This window comes from Xenopus laevis, chromosome 3S (genome assembly GCF_017654675.1).
Source record: "Xenopus laevis strain J_2021 chromosome 3S, Xenopus_laevis_v10.1, whole genome shotgun sequence".
NCBI lineage: Eukaryota > Metazoa > Chordata > Amphibia > Anura > Pipidae > Xenopus > Xenopus laevis.
This window is the reverse complement of record NC_054376.1, coordinates 22,670,945-22,689,681: the sequence shown is the minus strand read 5'-3', so window position 1 is coordinate 22,689,681 and position 18,737 is coordinate 22,670,945.

Below are 18,737 nucleotides of genomic sequence, written 5' to 3'. Positions count from 1 at the left end.
AGAGGCCCCGTTCTCTATACTTATTTCCCACAATATATTATCTTAAAGGGACAGTAACACCAAAAATATAAGTGTTTAACGTAATGACAATATAATGTACTATTGTGCTGCACTGGTGCAACTGGTGTGTTTGCTTTAGAAACCCCACCATAGTTTATATAAATAAGCTGCTGTGTAGCCATGGGGCAGCCATTCAAAGCTGAAAAAGGAAAAAAGGTGCAGGTTACATATAACAGATAAGCTCTGTAGTATACAATGGGATTCTTCCGAACTTATCTGTTATCTACTGTGTATCCTGTGCTTGAATGGCTGCCCCCATGGCTACTCAGCAGCTTGTTTATATAAACTATAGTTGTGTTTTTGAAGCAAATACACCAGATGTACCAGTACAGGGTAACACAACATTACAGTATATTGTCATTCCATTAAAAAATTTCATTTTTTTTGGTGTTACTGTTACTTTAACAGCAACCTTTTCCTTCCACATACAGGTATTCCTTCTGTCTCCTACGACCCCTATATACATTCATAAGCATAAAGCCTCAGCGTTTACACATGACTCAGGCTAATAATACAAAAATAATAAAAAAAATAGCATACGAAATACATAGTAAAATTGAATCTAAAGGTGAACTTCACTTTTAAAGGTAGCTTAAGGGGTTAGTGCCAGTTCTGATTAGCCAGGAAACCAACTAAGATGGACCTTGAACCTGCTGCCTGTTGCACATATTAAATAATATTTCTGGTTTGTATGTGCATCAGCAGTCTATTATAGTGGCACTCATTTGCTTCATCGCATTTATCTTATCTGATTTCCAAGCACGGGGTAAAGGTAAAGGGAAATTTGACCTACTTGGCCGTGAATCCGTATGCTATCTGAATAATCTAGTTTCTGTTGCATGCTCATTGGTCTTTCATAAATACTTTATGCCACCCTCCAGAAACATACAGTCTCACATACAGTTTAATTGGCTCTTATTAAAACTGACCATAGTGTGATAGGGATTTTAGACTGCTCCACTGGGGCAGGGACTGTTGTGAATGCTAATCTGTAAAGCACTTGGCCAATTTAGAGTTCTTTCTGTTTTCCTTAACTATCCATTAATTATGGTTAAATCTATTCTGTTCTGTTATTGATATACCACTACTACTATGTAATAAATCTTCTCAAATTCAATTAGAAGTGTGAAATTAGGGCTCATCACTGAACTTCTCGCCCACCATTTATTCGTTCTTATGGGATTTTTATAAGTGTATCCCTACCTCTTCCTATACCTCTTCCTATACCCCCCCCCCCAATCTCAATGCCAAGATCTTAGTACTCACAGTTGGCCTTTTTGTAATTCTTTTTTTTCAGGACATTTGATCTGGTGAACCTTCACCTCTTCCATGATGCCTCAAATCTCATTTCTCTTGAGCATTCCCCTTCCATCTATCGCATGTACCGCAGCAAAGCCCTGAGCCACGCACTTTACAGGTACCACTAGACACCCTGAGTGCTGGAGGGTCTCCCCTAGCCCCAAAATAGTCACATAGTTAGTTACATAGTTACATAGTTAAATTGGGTTGAAAAAAGACAAAGTCCATCAAGTTCAACCCCTCCAAATGAAAACCCAGCATCCATACATACACCCCTCTCTACTTTTAATTAAATTCTATATACCCATACCTATACTAACTATAGAGCTTAGTATCACAATAGCCTTTGATATTATGTCTGTCCAAAAAATCATCCAAGCCATTCTTAAAGGCATTAACTGAATCAGCCATCACAACATCACCCGGCAGTGCATTCCACAACCTCACTGTCCTGACTGTTAAGAACCCCCTACGTTGCTTCAAATGAAAGTTCTTTTCTTCTAGTCTAAAGGGGTGGCCTCTGGTACGGTGATCCACTTTATGGGTAAAAAGGTCCCCTGCCATTTGTCTATAATGTCCTCTAATGTACTTGTAAAGTGTAATCATGTCCCCACGCAAGCTCCTTTTTTCCAGAGAAAATAACCCCAACCTTGACAGTCTACCCTCATAATTTAAGTCTTCCGTCCCTCTAACCAATTTAGTTGCACGTCTCTGCACTCTCTCCAGCTCATTTATATCCCCTCTTAAGGACTGGAGTCCAAAACTGCACTGCATACTCCAGATGAGGCCTCACCAGGGACCTATAAAGAGGCATAATTATGTTTTCATCCCTTGAGTTAATGCCCTTTTTTATGCAAGACAGAACTTTATTTGCTTTAGTAGCCCCAGAATGACACTGCCCAGAATTAGACAACGTGTTATCTACAAAGACCCCTAGATCCTTCTCATTTAAGGAAACTCCAAACACACTGCCATTTAGTGTATAACTTGCATTTATATTATTTTTGCCAAAGTGCATAACCTTGCAATTATCAACATTGAACCTCATTTTCCAGTTTTCTGACCAGTTTTCCAGTTTATACAAATCACTCTGCAAAGTGGCAGCATCCTGCATGGAACCTATAGTTCTGCACAATTTAGTATCATCTGCAAAAATAGAAACAGTACTTTCAATGCCCACCTCCAGGTCATTAATAAACAAGTTGAAAAGCAAGGGACCTAGTACAGAGCCCTGCGGTACTCCATTAACAACACTGGTCCAATTAGAAAATGTTCCATTTACCACCACTCTTTGTAGTCTATCTTTTAGCCAGTTCTCTATCCAGGTACAAATACTATGTTCCAGGCCAACATTCCTTAATTTAACCAGTAACCTTTTGTGTGGCACTGTATCAAATGCTTTAGCAAAATCTAAGTAAATCACATCCACTGCCTCCCAGAATCGAGGTCTCTACTTACATTCTCATAAAAAGAAATTAAGTTAGTCTGGCAAGATCTATTACGCATAAAACCATGCTGGCAGAAACTCATAGTATTATGATTTGCTATGAAGTCCAGTATCTTATCCTTTATTAACCCTTCAAAAAGCTTTCCTACCACTGACGTCAGACTAACTGGCCTATAGTTTTGAGGCTGAGAACGGGATCCTTTTTTGAATAGAGGCACCACATTAGCAATTCGCCAGTCTCTCGGCACTATGCCAGATCTCAATGAATCCTGAAAAATTAAGTTAAGAGGTTTGGCAATCACAGAGCTAAGCTCGCTAATTACCCTGGGATGAATACCATCTGGCCCTGGACCTTTGTTAATCTTAACATGTTCTAGTCTCTTTTGGATTTCATCATGTGTGAACCATGCATCATTAGTTGTATTACTAGAATTGGGACTGTTAAGAAGGAAACCTTCACTTACTGATTCCTCATTTGTGTAGACAGATGAAAAATATGAGTTCAGAATCTGCGCTTTTATTTTGTTTTCATCAACCAGCTGACCCCCCTGATAGTAAGGGTCCCACCCCTTCCTGCTTCATTTTTTTACTATTAACATATTTAAAAAATAATTTTGGATTTTTTTTACTGCTTGCTGCAATATCCTTTTCTATAGCAATTTTAGCTTGCCTTATAGCTTCTTTGCATGATTTATTGGCCTCCTTGTACCTTATAAATGTTTCGGCTGTACCAGCTAACTTGAAAGCCTTAAAAGCACGTCTTTTCTTACCCACCTCAACAGCAACGCTTATATTGAACCAAAAAGGTTTTGCTTTGCAACGTCGTTCCTTGCTTACAAGGGGAATATACTGACAAGTATATTTATTAAGCAGCATTTTAAAGACTTCCCATTTTTGTTCTGTGTTTAACCCTGAGAAAAGCATTTCCCACTTAATATGTTGCAGAGATGCCCTTATACTGTCAAAGTTTGCACGTCTGAAATTTAGTGTTTTAGTTACTCCCTTACAGAATTGCTTCTGCAACAGAATCTCAAAGGAGACCATGTTATGATCACTATTCCCTAAATGCTCCCCCACACAAATGTTAGAGATGAGTTCAGTATTGTTAGTTATTACAAGGTCCAAAAGAGAGTTATTCCTACTAGGTTCTTGAACGAGCTGGAATAAAAAGTTGTCATTCAGCATATTTACAAACCTACTAGCTTTTTCTGTCTTAGCAACCCCATTACCCCAGTCAATGTCTGGATAATTGAAGTCACCCATAGCAACAACTTGACCCAGCTGTGAAGCAAGAGTAGCTGGGCTTCATACTCGACACTTATACGAGGTGGTTTATAGCATACACCAATGATAATTCTTTTTGTTACCTTTTGCCCAGTCAAAATCTCTACCCAGAGTGATTCTACACCCTCACCAGTGCCAGCTATTGTTATTTCTTTAGCGCATGGCTTTAATTCAGGCTTTACATACAAACACACTCCTCCACCCTTTTTAAACCCTCTGTCCCTCCTAAAAAGGGTGTAACCATTTAAATTCACAATCCAGTCACATGTTTCATCCCACCAGGTCTCAGTGATACCAATTATATCATCATTTTTAGAGCATGCAATTAATTCCAGGTCTCCCATTTTACCTGACAAACTCCGTGCATTTGCCAGCATACAGCGGAGGTTACTACTTTTACTTTTGAAATTTGCATTACTTAGTGAAGAATTATACGTTAAGTTAGTATTATTCTGTTTTCCTTGTAACAGAGGGACCTCCTTAGCTGGTAAACTGTATGCCCCCCTTACTCCTCCCCCATGACCCCTTACTAACCCCACTGCCTCGTCTACCCTAGCTTCCCCATAATTCTTTATCTCACCCACCCCCCTCTTGCCTAGTTTAAACACTCCTCCAACCTCTTAGCCATTCTTTCCCCTAGCACCGCGGACCCCCTTCCATTGAGGTGCAAACCGTCACGACTGTATAGGTTGTACCCCAACGAAAAATCAGCCCAGTGCTCTAGGAACCCAAACCCTTCCTTCCTGCACCAATACTTGAGCTACGCATTTAGCTCCCTAAACTCCCGCTGTTTTCCTAAACTTGAACGTGGCACAGGCAAAATTTCAGAAAAGATGACATTGGAAGACCTTTCCTTGATCTTAGAGCCTAGATCCCTGAAATCATTCTTTAAGGTCTTCCATCTACCATTTATTTTGTCATTAGTACCGATATGCACTAAGACAGCTGGGTCATGCCCAGCCCCACCCAATAATTTGTCTATCTGCACATGGTTAATCTATTGTTTTTTTTCTCCTCCTTCACCAATTTATACAGTTTACAAGATTACCCAGAAGTGCCTTTTTTCCTGTTTAGGGATTTTAATTTCTGTCTGGACCTGAAAAGTCTCATACTGGTGAGAATACTAGATATATAAACTGGACATTAGAGCAGGCAGGCCTGGATTTGTGGAAAGGCCACCTAGGCCCAGGCCTAGGACGGCAGGATTTTAGGGGGGCGGCATGTTGCCCAACCACACCCATATTGGTTCAAAAACACTGGGGATGCACTGAAGATACAATCATTTTTTCATTGATGATGAAAATTTGCTAGAATAAAGGGGAGGGGACAGGGGCAACGAACATTGTAAAGGTTGTAATCAAAATGCACATTAATGGTAATGTATATACTAGGCTAAATTTGGTGTTCCGCTGGTCTCTATTTCAGGCACAGAGTTGGACTCAGAGGGAAACGATGGAGAAAGACCTGGTTCTTTATGAACAAGAGGGAGAGGTGATTGACCAATTTCGTTTGTACTCATTTCCTTGATCCATTGTCTATAGGCACCTGACATAGTTCTTGCGTTCATACTTTTATTGCTTATCTTCCCCTCATCCTTAACTGAACCATGTATTCATTTATCAACCCCTTTCCACTCTGCAGGTTGAGCTTTCTATTTAAGTCTTTGATCATAGTAATATGGAGATTTTCCAGGAGGACAACATGCAAGAGGTGAGCAATCATGTAATGAGCCAAATGCATTAAAACATATAGAGGTAAAAAAATAGTTCAGGCTTAGGTGGGTGTGTTGGGACCAAGGGAAACAGTAATTTGTACAGGGTAGTTGGATTCTGCAATCTGCGTTTGATCCAGAGTGTCTGATAACAATGTATAATAATTTGTGTGCAACATGAGTTTGTTGTTTGAAGTTGCAGACCCTTTTATTTACCCCGTGAGATTGCCTACATTCATATTATTGGAGTTTACATTCCTTCCAGTGAGAACACGAAAGATGCGCTCTGGGAGCTGTACAGCGCTATCACGGACATACAAAACACTCAGATGGACTGATTATCACTGCTGGAGATTTTAACCATGCGAATCTCAGGTCAGTGCTCCTGAAATTCCATACGCATGTGGAATTTGCTACAAGAGGGCCAAAAATGCTGGATCAAGTTTACATAAACATTTCCAGTGTGTACCGAGCAGAGCCCCGCCCACACTTTGGATACTCAGACCACATCTCTGTTATGCTAATTCCAGCATACCGACCACTCATCAGGCACTCTGAAGCAGGTGAAAACGTGGCCAGCGGGAGCCATGACTGCTCTTCAGGACTGTTTTGAACATGTTTAGGGAGGCTGAAACCTACAGCGACTACATCAACTTGGATGAGTATATGTAATTTGTAATCAGCTACATCACAAAGTGCATTGATGATGTCTCCAAGTGCATCACTACATGCCGCAACCAGAAGCCAGTGGTTCCATGAAAAGGTGTTACCGAGGGCCCGAGACTCTGATTTCAGGGAAGGTGATGAAGTCGCCCTGAGAACAGCGAGAGCCAAACTTTCCCGTGCCATCAGAGCGCATACACTCAGAGAATACACAACTTCTTCCAGGAGAATGGCGACACACGGCGCATGTGGCAGGACATCCAGGCTATCACAAACTACAGGTCAACACCATCTGCCTGTCACAGTGACGCCTCCGTTGCAGATGCGCTGAATGACTTCTATGCACAGTTTGAAGCACAGAACAACACAGGAATGAGGAAGACCATCACACTGCCTAGTGACCAGGCACTGCGTCTGACGGTGGCTGACGTGAGGATGACTCTGGAAAGAGTAAACCCACAGAAGGCTGCAGGACCAGACAATATCCCTGGTAGCGTGCTAAGAGAATTTGCAGATCAGCTGGAAAATGTTTTTACTGACATCTTTAACATCTCCCTGAACACCTCCACTGTTCCAAAGTGTTCAAAACTACCACCATTGTCCCTGTGCCAAAGAAGTCATCAGTGTCCTGCCTCAATGACTACCGTCCTGTGGCACTCACCCCCATCATCATGAGAAGCTTGTCAAGAAACACATCAAAACCCTGCTGCCACCAGCTCTGGACCCCCTACAGTTCTCTTACCGTCAAAAATCGTCAACAGATGATGCAATAGCCACCACCCTCCATCTGGCCCTCTCTCATTTGGACAAAAAAAAGACACCTACGTTTGAATGCTGTTGATAGACTTCAGTTCAGCAATCAACACTATCATTCCTCAGCATCTGATAGAAAAACTGAGCCTGCTTGGACTGAACACCTTCTGGATTTCCTAACAGACCTCAGTCAGTCAGGATTGGAAACATCATCTCCAGAACCACCACCACACTGAGCACCGGAGCCCCTCAAGGCTGTGTGCTTAGTCCTCTACTGTTCACTCTGCTGACGCATGACTGTGCAGCCACACATCGCACAAATCACATCATAAAGTTCGCTGATGACACGACCGTGGTGGGTCTCATCAGCAATAATGACATGTCACCATACAGAGAGGAGGTGAAGCAGTTATCAGACTGGTGCAGAGCCAACAACCTGTCTCTCAATGTAGACAAAACAAAGGAGATGGTTGTTGACTTTAGGAAGACTAGGAGTGACCTCCTGCTACTGTACATCGACGGCTCTAATGTGGAGGTTGTCACTCTGCTGAATGTGCACTGGCTTGTCCTGTCCCTGCACTATGCTGTCCTGTCTTGCAGGAGTTGCATATTTTTGCACTTGCACTTTTTATCTGTTGTCTATGTTGTGTGTAGCACCATGGTCCTGGAGGAACGTTGTTTCGTTTCACTGTGTACTGTACAAACGTATATGAATGAAATGCAATAAACTCACTCTTGACTTGACATGACTTCAGAAGGTGTTTTAGAGCGGTTTCATAACTCTATAGTCTAAGGCAGAGAAAATAACATGTCACTTCATAGGAAATGTCCCAAACACTGGTCCATTTTTTCAAGTCAACTGCATAGTGTGAACATTGCCATGTGAGGCCTTATAATGATAACATTCCGGTAGGGTATCGGGCAATGGCACGATTCTAAACCTGGAAAACTGTGTGTTCCTGGATCTACACTCAACAGCTTGTGCTATTAGGAAATTATTATAGTGTGATCTGAAGGAGTGATTCTTTCTATTTTACAGCTGGGCAAATTTAACTCAGAGCCTCTCTCTTTCCTCAGTAGACTCACTGAGATGCAAATCTTCTTTCCACCCAGGTAAGATCACTTTCCAACAAGTACATCATTCAAGAGTTGGGGTATTTGTCAAAAACAATGTCTGTTATACTACCGATGACTTTGTCTGTCCCACCAGTTACCTATTCAATGAGGATCATGTCCTCAACTCTGCCAGAGCCCTTCTCAATAAGGTCAGGCTCTTGCCTACTTGACCATCTTTTTTGTCTACTCTTGACTTTTAAAATGTCATATTTCCTCCTAGTTTTCCCACTACACTAATTACTCCCATCTTTTCTCTCATGCCATTCTCCTCCTTTGTTTTCTTTTAACTTAATTTTACTTAATTTCACCCTTGCACTCATCCGTTTTGTTCTCTTTCAATTTTTTTCCCGTTTTGCACTTTCCATACTTTCCATTGGCTCTCCTCAGGGGCGTAACTACAGAGGAAGCCAACCCTGCGGCTACAAGGGGGCCCAGATCCACACCCTGGTTTTCTTCGCAGCAAAAAAATCAGTGCAAGAGCTGAAATGCATGCGCGAGCATGTGCACACGCGCGGCGTAGGGTTTGCTGGACGGGAGGCCCTGAGGCAGCAGCACCAAGGTTTTGGAGGGGGACCCTAAGGCAGAAGCCCCAGTGGGCCCCGGGCCCCCCAGTCCGACTCTGGCCCAGGAGATATAGGGGGCCCCACGAGGCACTAATTAATGAGCCATTTCAATATATATTGGTAAAACAGGACAACCTCTGGATGTGTCGGGGGCCCTAAATTGAATTTGCTGTGGGGCCCAAAAACATCAAGTTATACCACTGGTTCTCCTGTTATAGGTCCGTTTCCATTCAATGCCTTTTGTTCAAAATCCTTTTAATAAACAGCACACCCATTCGTCTGAATTATTTTCAATCTGTAACTTTCTAATTTAAAAAAAAAAAAAAAAAGATTTACATTCTTTGTGCTTTCCTGACTATATCCATTAAGTTACAGTTTCGCTCGCCTGTTTGTCTGCGGGTTAAGGATGAGAAGAATGATTTTCAGTATGACCGGATTGGAGCAGATGTCTGTATCTGAGATCAGAAGGTTTGTAACAGGGGAATTAGTCATACCGCAATCGGTATTTCCAAGTACATACAAAAAGTTAACTTACTAATTTGATGTTTCCCTGTATTCTCATTTCATTTTAGCCTGTGTTTATTTTAAGATGGAGTCCCCTATAGAAAATGATGTAAAGTGGCAGGTGAGAAAATGGTCTTCATCACTAACTCGTTTACCTACTATTTCTATTGTAATGTATCAAATTCCCATCTGTAAACAAAAAATAAATCCTGTGTTTTTCCATTCAGTGCACCAGACTGCATATTTTCAAACATATGGATCAAAAACACAATGCACATGGTTGCCAGCAATTGCAATTCATTTCCAGGGACAATTTGCTTCTCAGCTGGTTCATCTTTAAAGATAGCATTTTGCAACATTCTTTCCATGTGTGCCTTGCCAATTGCCAAATCACAAGTACAGGCGTATTGCAAGCATGACATTTCTGAACGTCTTTTTTTCTGGTTGTAAATGTTCTGTAATAGTAGACAACTTGTAGCATAAAAAAATGTTGCTTTACAACACAGAAACTGTAATTTGAATTAGACTCGGTGCCAAAATTATGTTTGCGTGTTATTCCACAAGCACAGCCAGTGATGTAACTAGAGTGCGCTGGGCCCCCCTGCAAAAAAAATCTTCAGAGGGACCTGGTGCACTCTGATCCCCATCCTCCTGCAGTGTCTCCCAAAATGCCCCAGTAGCTCCCCATCTTCTTTTCTGCTGATTCACTGCACATGTTCTGTGCTGCTGTCACTTACTGAGCTTAGAGACCCACTCACATTATACAGTACACATAGAATAGATATGTCACAATAAAAGGCTGATTAGTAATTAATACAGATAATTACTACATGGCAACACAGAAATCAGTGCAATTAGCATCATAATTTAATAATCAGCCCTGTAGCATCAGCTTATATTACAGACAAATCTTATTTTTTGCTTCATAATTAGCGACAACCACTAAGCTTATCTTCTCAACAGCTGCTCAGAGCCCACTAATCAGCTTCCGAGATGGTGACCCTCTGTGACAAGTTTGAAGTCCTGGATCATTGCTGCTATTGACAAGCTGAAACTTTAGGCTGATGCAATAAGTTCACTATATAAAATTTGACATTTTTAGACACATTTATTTTTAGGGTTTAGTCCTCTTTTAAAGCTATCTAATGTATCAGCCTGTACAACTGATTTAGGGAGAGAATTCCACATTATCACAGCTCTCACTGTAAAAATCCCCTTCTGAATATTTAGATGGAACCTCTTTTCTTCTAATCGGAATGGGTGACCTTGTGTCAGCTGGAAAGACCTACTGGTAAATAAAGCATTAGAGAGATTATTATATGATCCCCTTATATATTTATACATAGTTACCATATCACCCCTTAAGCGCCTCTTCTCCAGAGTGAACATCCCCAATTTGGCCAGTCTTTCCTCATAGCTAAGAATTTCCATACCTTTTACCAGCTTAGTTGCCCTTCTCTTTACCTGTTTGAGCACTGGAGACCAAAACTGTTTGGCAGATTCTTGTTAAATCTCTTTTTATTAAGTTTTCAATATCAAAAAAAAAGTTTCAGGGGTACAGAAGATAAAGAAGGGGGGGTACAAAGAAATAGACAAAAAGAAAGAAAAAGTTTTCCACACGTACAAGAAAATGTTTTTCAAAAATATTTAACAGGATATTACATAGGCCATTGTGTTACATGACAGATATGTATATGTAAATTGTAAGTTACTTATATAGTTGAACAAGATGTTTTTAATATTATCCAAGAAATAAATAACAATATCGATATACATTCATTTATTTCTTTCCATATAAGAAATCCAGGGGTTCCAATTTCTCAGGTGTTTGTGCAAAACATCATTTTTATATGCTATCACCTCTTCAGCATGTCTTATCTCCTCAATTAGTTTTACCCACTCTGTAAAGAGGGGAGGCTCTTTAGATTTCCATTTACGGGGAATCAATGACTTAGCAGAAACTAGAATATATTTGATAGTTGGTATGTTGATAATCTTTTTAATATTATTATCATATAAGAGTAAAACTGCGGAAGGATGTAACCTTAAAAGATTGGGGTATATTTTGTCAATAATAGATTGTATAGCCTGCCAATAAGGTTTTAAAATTTTGCATCCATACCAAATGTTCATAGGTACCCTTTTCCTCTTTACATCTCCAACAGAGATCTTCTGTGCCATATATGCTTTTTAATTTGACTGGGGTTAAGTACCATCTTGCCAAAAGTTTATAAGATGATTCATATGATGCTGTAGAGGTAAATGTTTTGTATGTATTGATGCAAATCTTTTCCCATTCATCCGTCGAGAGTTTAAAGTTTAATTCCTCTTCCCACTTATGGGCAAATGGAGGTTTTGCGTCTCCATTTGAGATCAGACTTCTATAGAAAAATGAAATTGGTCTTTTTATATGAATATTTTTCAAAAAAATGCTTATAGAATTAATATCAAATGTTCTGATATGTACGGCAGATTCTAGATAGGCCATTAAACATATATATTCAGGGGGGCACATGCGTGGCATGGACTGAAGCAGTTGCATTGTGACTGAGCTCTAACCCAGTCCAGAAAAAAACCTGTGTATAAGCAGTTATAACGATGCATCAGCAAGCAGGTTCAACAGAGGGATATAGCGAGACCATGCGGAAGAAAAAGCAAAAAGAAACAGCGGGGACAATGTCTCCTTATCTGCACAAATACGCAATCACAGATCCCCAGACGGCATCACAAGATGGTGGCGATGAAGGAGACGTGCCTGCTCGATTCCCTAGCTCTACCTGCGCAATGTCAGAGGAGGATAGTAGAAGCCCTCACGGCCTGGCAAAACAGGTAACGGGAATAGAAAATCAAACCACAATCCCGGTTACAGAAGCAGTACTTACACAAAACCTAGCCACCACACCCATACATGAACCACTGAGAAACTGAATTGGGCACCATAATCTCTATGGAACAATGGAGGAAAATATGGAAAAATGCAACTAAAACATCCATATGTACCACCCTGAAGGAGAATATATATATATATATATATATATATATATATATATATATATATATATATATATATATATATATATATATATAATCCAAAATTACAAACTGCACTCCAAGGTCTTGAAATGGTGAAAAAAGTGAAAAGTTTATTTCAACGTTTCGGCCCACCAACTCGGGCCGTCTTCAGGAAGTGAGAACCATACAACACAAGTGCCAAATTTATACATGTAAAATGGCGCCACCCTTGTGGCTGTGATGTCATCAGTGAGCGCCCCTTGTTAATAAATCTGTATTGTACTGTACGTTTAGACTTACCCCAGAGCAACACCTCGTTGCATTCTATCTGTATTGTACTGTACGTTTAGACTTACCCCAGTCAGAGACAGAGGAGGGCAGGCCCTTAGAACTTTCGCCCAGATTATGCTATTCGCATGTCAGGTACAGTGACCGGTCCGTGGTACCTATATCCCTTACGATGGACCCATTAGCCGCTGTTATCTCGCTGCTGGTGCGTCGGTTGCCATGGTGACCCATCGAATTGCGGAACTCACTCCTTTGTTGCATTGTCTAGGGAGTATGTAGCAGCCATCAGTCCCTGTCTTTGCGCATTTACTTGGGCTATGTGCGTCTCCTTGGGGCTCCGTAGCCCTAGTTAGCTTGTAAATCGCTTCCGGTGAACCATTCCGGGATTAGCCACGCTAAACGTACAGTACAATACAGATAGAATGCAACGAGGTGTTGCTCTGGAGAGTGTTTTTAATGTTTTTTAATCTTTTCAACATTACGCACTGGTCACTATACCCTCACTAGCAAACTACATATGCACTTATATCAATGCATTCAGTAGTTTGTGGAACAAATCCAGGGCAGCAACTTGTCTGCAAAGTTCTTTATTGGGAAACTGAGTTCATTGAACTATTGGGTATTATACACAGAATACCTGTGGAAGAAGCCAACAACGAAATTTGGTGAGCTTGCTCTGAATATTATATTTACATATGCACTTATATGTCACTGATGGCTAATAATGTTAAGGCATATAGTCTAATTTATTAACAAGGGGCGCTCACTGATGACATCACAGCCAGAAGGGTGGCGCCATTTTACATGTATAAATTTGGCACTTGTGTTGTATGGTTCTCACTTCCTGAAGACGGCCCGAGTTGGTGGGCCGAAACGTTGAAATAAACTTTTCACTTTTTTCACCATTTCAAGACCTTGGAGTGCGGTTTGTAATTTTGGATTGTTATGCTATGTTATAACCAGCACCCAGGCGGCTGCCTATATTGAGAATGCACCACTATAGACTGTTTATATATATATATATATATATATATATATATATATATATATATATATATATATAAAATTCTCTTTGAATGGTATCAAACATCAGCTGCCTTTTGGTGATGTCACCAGAGCCCAGCGACATTATTTTACATCTACCGGACATGCCAAATCATAACACCGTTATGGGATACGACAACATACATATGATCAAGGATCACCTGCCTTACAATTGAGAAGGATCCGTTAACTCACCTGTTGGGTCTACCACTTGGAAATGTGGGCAAACACACTCAAAAAGTTGCTCAAAGCATATTAATGGGGCACAAGGTGCTTGATTGCAGCCCACTGGAAAGCCTCTACGGCTCCAACCACATCAGAACTAGTGAACAAAATACAGCAAATAAGGAGAATGAAATGTCTAACAGCCCTACAACATGACACTTCAGTGCCTTTTATGAAAGACTCGTACCTATGGGACTCGTATCATGACCAATTACAGCACCACATATGACAAAGGTTAAATGAAATATAACAATGGGCACAAGGTATCACTCTACCATTATAGTGCCGAACCATCTCACACACCCAAAAACTGGAAAGCAGAGCCGTATATAAATTTTGATAACCTCAACCTTGCCAATTAATGCTTACTATATCTTGAAATGTAATGTTCCTATCATATGAATGTGCCAATTCATCGAAACATAACTGATGCACAAAGTACCTTCTGTTATATACTGTAACATTATGGTTCGCATTTTATTATATTTTATTATGATATTATTCAATTGTGTTTTTCTTTTAGTTTCTTTCCTTTCCTTGATGTTTTTCTTTTTATGCTGCTTTTCATTGTGTGTGCCATCTGACCCTGGCACTTGTTTGCATTCATTTTTATTAAAGATTTATGAATCATATCCTGAGTCAGCCACTGATTAGATTGTGTTGAGCCATTAGTGCAGCTATAAAGTGAGCCTGGGAACTCAGACTCCTCTATTGTATACACTGAAGAAAAGAACTGATTTAGCACATTTGCCTTTTCTGTATCTGTTACAACCATCAGAGGGGCTGCTGTAAGATGCCATAGACAATAGACACTAGTTAATGGGCCTGTGGGGTGCAGTTTGGACCTAATTGTACAAGAAAAGCCATGGCCTATTTTGAATCTCAGACATTGATGGTATTTGCCCTGCTTCATGGTCAGCAGCAAGCTCATTAGATAACATATACCATAAATGGCTGCATAATATCCCACATCTCACAGTGGATCATGCCCTCCCTAGACATGCACCATGATTCCACTTGGGGGGGGCAAGATTTAGGGGTTCCATCTACCCTTTCCTTTTTCATTATTAAAAATCAGAACCAATGTTAAAAAATTCTAGGGTGGGCCATGGCCACCCGGGTCCAACGCCTATGGGCCCTGAAGACCTAATATCTAGGTTTGAATCCTTATGGTAGCTGAAGTGACTAAGTGACTTGGAAAATATACACTGTAAGCTATGCCTTCCTCTTTATGATCTATTTTATATAAAATATTAAAATAGCAAAAAAATTATTAAAATAGTTCTACCTTTAATTAACTGAGCAAATTGATATCTCGCTAGTTACAGAACACATGCCACGTAATGTAAAAAAATTTTTTGAAGAACTAACGTCATTCATTGTTTTAAATGTATTTTATTAGGTTCTTTTTAGCTAAAATATGTTTTTGTTCTTAACATTTAGGTTACAAATTTAGCAACCATTGTTGCAAAATTATGGTGCAAAGTGCAGTTTTTTGCCCTTTTGAGGTGCAAGCACTAAGCTTAAATAAGTACAGGGCACTCACGCATCTGACACTCTGGACCTTGCACTGGATTCTTAAATGAGATATATTATGTAAAAAACAAGAATGTGCCAGTGCATTAAACTGTTATATATAGAAGGAATGTGCTTTAAAAGTTGTGTTTCTGATTTTAATTTATTGTAAATTTCAGCAAAATCCCCACTATCCCCCCCCCATATGTTCCACTTCTCGCTGCCTCCTTTCCCAGGCTGTGCAGGGGAGCCGGCAGCACTCAGCACACTGCACTGTAGGATAGGAACCAATCAGCAGCTAGGCTGACCTGATAGGGAACTCAATCCTGTCTTTGACTGCAGGGCTGTTATTGGCTGTCCCCCTCCTACTGTGCTTCTGGTTAGGACACACCCACCCCTCATTTGAAACAGGGACCAGAGAACATCTATGGTGAGCTCCAATAAAGGGGCCATTTTTAAAGACATATTAATTTATAGGCAAAAGTAAAACCAGCACCAAATAGTATACATCATTGCCTACAAATTTTTTTAAATTCATCCTATATATATCTCCTTTAAGGCTCTGGTTTACCCTGTGTTCCCCTGCGGTGGATATTTTATGCATTCTACAGCAGGTAAATGCAGGAAGAAACGCAACCTATTCTTCTGGATTGCACAGTACTCACTAAGGCACAGGCAAGTGCCAAATACAGCTAGTATGCAACTCAGTGAGTATAGCGTGATCCAGAAGAAAAGGCTGCATTTCTTCATGCGTTCCCCTGCTATAGATTGAATGAAAGATCCACCTCAGGGAAGGTAGGCTTAAATGCCCATGTTTCAGAGCCCTTAAACTCATTGCTAATTGAGTGAGCCCTTGAGTGCTCTTGATCTTGTGTCTGAAACAATGGTAATCAGCTCCTCCAATGATCAATACTGTGTGTAACTTGTTTGTTTGACACCCTCTCTGTCGTAGAGAGCTGCTAAATATGTTGGCACTTGATAAAAACTTGTTAACAGCAAAACTGTAGATGTGTATAACTATGTATAACACTGCACTGAGTGCAGTGTGCCTGTGTTACACCTCTTCTTATCAATTTTAATTAGGTTAAATGACCTTTCTCACCAAACACACCATCCCTCACACCCTAAAGGTGTGTCGCTGCACCATTTAACCTTTTCATAGCGACAATGACTTGCACAAATGACCCGGTACACTGAAATAAACTCTAGAAACACAGAGTGGTAGAAGCAGATTTAATACTTTCATGAAGTTGTATCAATCACTACAAATCCCTGTATAATACATCTGAAATGTATATAGTGCAATAGACTTCAGGTGACAACTGACTAGAAGAAGAAAATATCTTTGTATGCAGCAGAAAGTTTTGAAGATCAGCACATATATTGGGAAGTGGTATTTGGCAATATGGTTCATCTCTTTCACAGTTTTGAGAGAGAAGAAGAGAAGCAACGTATCCACATAGCAGCAAAATGCCAGGAGTCAATAAATGTTCTATATGGAGCACAACAACATCTTGTCAGGCACAATCAAGTATGGTTAGCAGTTTGTTTGGAAATCCATTGGTTTAGTCTGTAATAATGTGAAAATGGTTACAGAGTAATAAGTATCATTATAAGAGATACAAAGGGGTAAGATGCGGCAGCTTTAGTACAATTGATGTAACAATTTTTTCCTTCTAGCCCTCAACGATAAAAGCCTCAGATATTAGTGCAATAATAGATGTAGCACTTTAGGAAATGGCACCGGCCAGCTGTACCAAAGAAGCTATGGGGTTATTTAATAAAGTCCAAATTCCAAAAACTCTGAGTTTTTGGTGAAAAAAATAGAATTTTGTGGGATTTATTATACCCCAAGGATAGAAAAAGTTAAAATTTTCCGTGTTTTTGTATTGATAAATAAGGGGAAATAACCTATGCGTATTTGGTTGGAGTATATTTCAGAAAATAATGAGATAAATTCGGATTTTGATAACCCCCTAAGTGTTCCCAGCCAAATGTCTGATTTTACACTCAGTCTTACAGTTATTGAAGCTGTGCTACTCAAAACAGAACTTTATCAACTTTTCTTACTGGGTATTATGGGTGCAGGGCCTTGTGACCCCCTAAAGGCCATCACTAAAAGTTATTAGGTCCCCCATAAACTTTGGGAATACGACATCAAAAAGACATATTAAACAGAAACTGCTAATTAATCAGTTCCCAACCAGGCCCCTCATCACTCTCAGGGTTAGTGTAGATGTGCTACATTGCTGAGCAGCAACAAAAAGTCTCCTGGCACATTTTCCTTTGCATGTTAAGTGTTATACATGTGGCAATTTCCATTTTTCTTGAATAGCAGGTATGTTCAGGTGGCTTGTCACCCATAGAAGAGGCCATTTTTTACTTCATAGGCATCCAAAGGCCTTCAGGTGCCTATATATATATATATATATATATATATATATATATATATATATATATATATATATATATATATATATATATATATATATATATATATATTACAGCAGTCTCTGCAAACCCCTATGATATGTATGATATTTTCACTTATTAAAGCATAAGTGATAAGCACTTATCATAGCTTAAGTCAACTAAACAATCATTTAAACATTAAATAACCCCAAAAGGATTTGTTTGGTCTCCAAGGATTACTTATATCTAGGTTTGGATGAAGTACAAGGTACTGTTTTATTATTATGCAAGGCACCAAAGTGGGTAACGTAGGGTGCCAGGGACGGTGGGGTGGTGCTGGGAGCAGAGGGAACCCTGGGACTGGCTACATGGGGTGGAAGGATTGGTTGATGGCACTAAGGGAGGACTGTTATAAAAAGGTAAAACTGCTTACCCTCCTCCTCTTGCAACATCACGGGCACCTGGAGCGCTTGTGTTTTATTTAAGTCTTGTGTTTTATTTAAATGTTAGCTCACAAGCGACTGCCTCCCCACAGTCCAGTGAAAAAAAAGCCTTTTTAAAAACTTCATTAAAATGGATTCTTTGGGAGATGGCCTTCCCATAATTTGGAACATTCTGGATAACAGGTTTCTGGATTCTACATCTGTACTGCTATATATGTTTTTTTTTGTTTTTTTTAAATATATATTTTGAAAATGAATCCCATTTTCTCACCTACTGTTTCCCAGTAGTAGCTTAATAGCCCTGGTCACCCTTCCTCTAAACTGGTACAGTTATATATAATTTATGATATATTAGTATCACATATGTGGGGGGAAAGAAATAAATACAAGAGGGAAAG